We start from the raw sequence: 6,151 nt of genomic DNA, 5'->3' as shown, positions 1-6,151 counted from the left end.
ACAAACAAAAAAGGACTGCCCCTTCCCTCCCTCATAGTTGCAAATGTTATTTTAAGATACTTTGCAACACTCAATTATCTTGAAGAAAAAAAAAATATTGAAAAGTTGCAAAGATATGTATTGCCTATTTACATTTGTTACTGCAAATGTCTTTCATTATCAGTTTTGTACTTTATTGTTAGCAAAATGGACTCTGACGTGTTCTCTTTCTAGCCATAGTATGCTGAAAGAAGGCTTTCATGATGACAACACCTGGAAATTGAAACTGGCATATTAAGATTAAGACACAATTGATGAGAATATGGTATTAAAAAAAAAAAAAAAAATAACAAACAACTTAAACCCAGGAAAGATAGGTGAAAGTGGACTTTTTTTTTCTTTTTAGGGTGGGTGGTAGGGTAGGCAAATATTTTGTAGGTTTCTTAATTTTATAGTAAATTATTGCTATTGTGGTTCTAAATAATTTATTGATTTTGTGTAATTTCTAATTTTATTCAGATCTAATTTAATAGTTTTGTTAATTCTTTGGTTTATATATAAAAATATTTGCCATTTTTTTAAAATTCACCTTTCTACCTTTCTTTCCTTTTTCACCTCCCTAAATTAAAATGAAATAATAATAATAATAAAAAAAAATCTTTCATGTTAAAATTAACTTATATATAATATCCTGTAGTTTTAAAATATAGATTAAAAGTTATTACACTATTGAAAACACACCCAGGTCATTTGCTGCTTTCTATTTCTCATATATATTCCCTGGGAGCTTTTGCAGCAATCAAAACCTTTGCAGAAAAATCTTTTCAGAGTAACTGCACATCTTGGATTATTATTTGTAGATGTTTGCCACATTTTGTTTGATTTGAAAAATTTTTTCTTAGAAGTTGTTGATGGAAAAAAAGAAAAAATTGCTAAATTTTGCAGTTAAAATTTTTTTTTTTTAATGAACTGTACTGTGGGCCCGGTCCATTTAGCTTTTTATTGATGTTTTCTTTGTTTTTAATGCTTTGTTGTTTTTTTTTTTCAGTGATTAAGAAGCCTGTGCTAGATTTTACCTTATTTTTGTGGCAAATATTTGCAATTAACTTTTTTCTTAAGGAAGGTAAATAATTGATAAGTTAGTTAATCGTTTTTAATTTAATAGAATTTGAAAGTTTGTTCTCCCTCTTAAAATATTACGTGTGCACCCATACATGCACATATGATGTGCGTGCATACTCACCTTCTAAGAAAAATAGTAAATCACTCCATCGGGCAAATTTTAATTTCCCATGTGGTTTGTCCCCGATGACCAGGCAAATAGTCACTCCCCATCAAGAATTCACAAGAAGCAGATTATTGGAGTCTATATGCTTGTTACCTGAGCAACTAATCCACTTGTTCCTTGAAGTTGGGTAATCAGTGGAATTGTGAATAGATTCTCTGAGAATGCAATGATAAGTCCGCCCCCTTGCCTGTCAAACTACAGCAGTCTTTCATAGCTGCCTGAATATAAATGCCAAAAGCTGTAATAATCTCCTACTTGTTGATTCTTACAAAGCTTTGTTTTTTATATTCAGATATCACCTTGTAATGTATCATATTTGGTTATCACGTCCATGAAACTTGAAAAAAAAAAAAATATAATAAAAGCACATCATAGTTTTGGTAATGATATTAAACGCAACAACTTTTCTGCAAGCAGGGATGTGAACAGGATCTATGTAGAGGATCTTGGACAAGTAATGGCTTTATATATAAAAAATAAAAGTTATTCAGCAAAGCTTTTGGAAAGACAAAAAAAACTTTTAAAAATAAAAAAAAAAATTATTGGACCCTACCTCTCCTTGTGATTTCTGAGAGAAGCTTAATTTTCTTTTTGGCAAAGCCCTTATCTCCTTGGTCTTGTGGATCAGTTGTGTGGGTAACATGAATTGTCACTTTTCATCTTGAAGCAGAATTCTGGAGTATAAATCCATCTTGTAGTTGTAACTACTGGTCGCATGTTGGACTTACCCGGAGGGCTTTCAGTGAGGAGCCATTTGTATAGACCATCTTATTTAAAGTCATTAAAAATCTACAGCTGTTGACACCCAAGTTTTGAATTGAAATGACAATTTTTATCTTGCTTTTGTGAGGTGACTTAACCATATTGTGACTGGCCTTATTGTATGACTTTCAGGCTAAGTAAGCTGTTTTTTGTAATCACTTTGAAGTAACTGCTATTATTGCAACCACTTAATCCTTCTTGCCCTGTAGTCTGCTTTCGTAATAATATGAAGATGATTGTGATAGCGTTTTTAATAAGTTCTTCAATAAGGTCATTTTCCTTTATGGTTAAGTTACTTTTTCTTTTTCTACTAAAGTCAAAAAACTGCATGAATTTATTTATCAGTAGATTAACAACCTCACTTGTCAATTGTGAATTTCTTACTATTTATGGTTGAGAGTCATATCCCACATCTTGCTCTGCAAATAGAGGTTGCACAAATATCACAATGTGGTCTTGCTGCCTGAATAAAAACTATAGTGTTGTGTGCTGAAATGAGGAAAGCAAAAAAAAAAAAAAAAATACATGGTACCAGTTTTACCAGTGTAAAGAGGTTGAGAATGCTGGAGGTATATATCATTCTTGATTATACATAACAATTATAGATCCTTGATTTTATTTTGTGTTGGTGTTTGCAACCACACTTATGGCTTGAATTTGTCTCTGAATCTCAATGGCTTTCCCTGTTAGCTTCATGTTGTAGTTTAAATTTATTGGAATTATATTTAATTGCATTGTATGTGGAAGAAAAATTTGGCTATAGTTTGTGTGTGATGTGTAATTATGTGTATAATATGCATGCATGTATATAGTATATACATACATGTTGTTGTTGGCACTCCGTCGCTTACGACGTCGAGGGTTCCAGTTGATCCAATTAATGGAACAGCCTGCTCGTGAAATTAACGTGCAAGTGGCTGAGCACTCCACAGACACGTGTACCCTTAACGTAGTTCTCGGGGATATTCAGTGTGACAAGGCTGACCCTTTGAATTACAGGCACAACAGAAACAGGAAGAAAGTTGTGGTGAAAGAGTACAGCAGGGTTCACTATCATCCCCTGCCGGAGCCTCATGGAGCTTTAGGTGTTTTCGCTCAATAAACACCCACAACGCCCGGTCTGGGAATCATGACCGCGAGTCTGCTGCCCTAACCACTGGGCCATTGCGCCTCCACTATATACATACATAATACACACTATCATACAATTCGGGGATACTATCAAAGTACCAAATTTAAGCAGTTTCATAATTGTAATTTAACTAATTAAAAAAGACTTTAATGGATAAAGTTAATTTGGAGGTGGGGGGAGAAATATATCTAGAAGGAATTGATAGTTTATGAATTGAATTTATATAAACCAAACTTTACTGTGGAATAGATTGTATTAAGTGAATGGTTAAATTTATATAATTATATAGGTGTATATATATATATATATATATATATATATTGTCCATAAAAATAGATTCAACTAGTTCAAAGTTCATACACTGAAAGCTATCCAACTCATGGCTGCTGTCTGTTAAAACAAGTAATTTCAGTTTTCTCAACTGTGCTAGACTTGCTAATGCCTGATATGATGTTTCAGTGTACAAAGTAGTTTTATATAAATGCAGAGAGATAACATTTGTAATCAACTTGCTGACAACTAAATACTGAAGTTTCACAAGCCTGTTAAATAACTGAGAAGTAACACATTTGTGAAATTTAGTTTTGAATGGTGAGGGAAGTTGTATTTCTGTCAGTAGCTTCAAATACAGTTGATGAAAAAGACAAAAATAACAAATAAAATTAAAAAACTGCAGTTTCGCATGTGTGAAAGGTTTTTGTAACATTTTTCTTAGTAATTCAGGGAGCTCATGTATAAAACTTAGAAATTAAGAATTACAGATCAGGTTTTCTTTGATTATAATTTATTATCTGGCCCCATTAATCTATTTAAATCAGTTCTATACTTTTCCTTGTGATTACGCTTATTTTATCTAGCATAACTTGTTAGGGAGGTGTTCCACTTTATTGTTTAAGGTCTTTCAATGACAGATAATTTTGTAAATTAAATAATTGTTTTTTTATCTATTGCCAAGTCATAGCCACTAAAATACCTGGCTAAATTATTAGATCTAATGGTAAATATTTTGAGAGCACCAGACTGTGGTGGTACTTTAGTTTTTTTTTTTTTTTTGTTTTGTCTTGTCCAATATTCTGAGTTGAAATCTTGTCAGGACTGGAACCTGTTAAATAAGTAATATAAGCATGCAAAGAGGTTGGTTTAATCAATTGCAACCTACCCCACCTCACCCTGTATGGCTATTGTAATCAATCATTTTGGATAATTTGCTGTGTTTTCAAGCAAATTGATCAAATAATGAAAGAGTAACATTGCAAAGCTGCCAGAATACCAGTACCAATAATGACTCAGTATTTTGTTAATTTTGTGAGATGCTTATTTTATACTCTTTGGTTTCACTACTTGGGTGGTTGTAGATTTCATCCATTGCCTGGTTTAATGCCATCACTTGGTACCTTGGGTGTCTTTTATCGAAGACCACTCTGTTGCAAGCATCTAGGTCAGATGTCTAGCTTGTAGATAACTTCCTCCTAAGGAAACTATGAAACAAAACACATGCACATACATTGTTGTGAAAGAATTTATGCTTGGTTTGAGGAGAGTAAATATATTAATAGAGAATTTAGTGAACAATTGTTAGGAGTGGCTACCTGCTCTGGTTATGAATACTTCCTTTGAATCATTCCATAGATGTCCTTAGGAATTTATTGTTCTTAATTGTAGGATCTATTAATAATGCTACATTAAATTCAAAACTTGGAAAAGTTTACAGCATTGCGTTAGTACTGATTGAGCAGACATACAAAGTAAGAACCCTTGTAATACAACTAAGTTACTAGGTACAGGTTAGCCTCTGTTCAGCAATAAGATTGGTTTGATTTGGCTGCTATTTCTAGCAGGTAGAATGACCACATAGGGGTTCCCTAATGACTGAGGTACTAATTGGTTAGGAAGGTGAATTATATATCTATTTTTGTCAAGTTGCAAAGTTTTTAAAATATCTGAACAGCCATTCTTTCCTGGGTTTCATTTAATTAAAAAAAAAAAAAATTATCTGAGACACAAACTGTATTATTCTTAGTATTGAGATTTTGTCAGTTCAGTGTATACATGGCTTTGTAGTAGAGAAGTTTGCTTCTCAATCATGTGGCTTCAGTTTCAGTCCCATTACACAGTACCTTGACCAAGTGTCTTCTGGGATGACTTATGCTTTGTGAGGGGATTTGGTAGATGGAAACTGAACAGAAATTTTTCATATACATACATGTGTGTTAGCATGAATGTCTATAAAATTATGCTGAGCTATGGGCAGTAACGTCATTGTTCTAGTTGTGCTGTCACTGGTGAAGTTTGTTGACATTTCTTGTCAACATAATCATCTATCCTTGCTCTGGCATTCCTATGGAATAAAAACTCTCTTGTCTGAAAAAACGCTGACAGCTGCAAAAACCCTGCCTTGATATTTACATCCACCTAAGCCATGCTAGCATGAAAACTAGACATTAAACAAAATCACACTATAGATACATGTACATATTTTATCTCTGACGGATTAGGGACACAGGCAAGATTTGAAATCGGGTCATAAGGCTAGGGCAGAATACAACTTTTACCATTTCAGAACTTTTGAGTTTTAAAAGAATGCATAGTAGGGAGTGCTGGTGAAGCCCTAAGCTATAGAAAGCTTTTAGCAGGTTTGGAGTTGTTAAAAAATTTACACCTGAAGGTCTCAAAAATGTAACAAATTTGCTTATGCTTAAATTCTCTGACTTTGATAATTAAGATTCTGAAATTTTCTGTAGTAGAAATTCCCCTGTTATGATTATCACATTTTGATGAAAAATGTCTCAAGAAAGAAAAAAAAAACACTCCAGGTCTTATATGCTAAGTTGGGCCTATATTACATACTTTATTGCACTAAAACCTTGCTGCTGAAATTGGGGCATGTCTAATACGCTTGTGCATTTTTTATGCCATCAAATATGGTGTAAAATGCTGCTGTTCTTTACCCCCCAGATCAGAGTGGCAAACCTTGACAGCAATTTCTGCTG

This window comes from Octopus bimaculoides, chromosome Z (assembly GCF_046866305.1).
Source record: "Octopus bimaculoides isolate indiv1 chromosome Z, ASM4686630v1, whole genome shotgun sequence".
Taxonomy (NCBI): Eukaryota; Metazoa; Mollusca; class Cephalopoda; order Octopoda; family Octopodidae; genus Octopus; species Octopus bimaculoides.
This window is presented reverse-complemented; position numbering follows the sequence as displayed.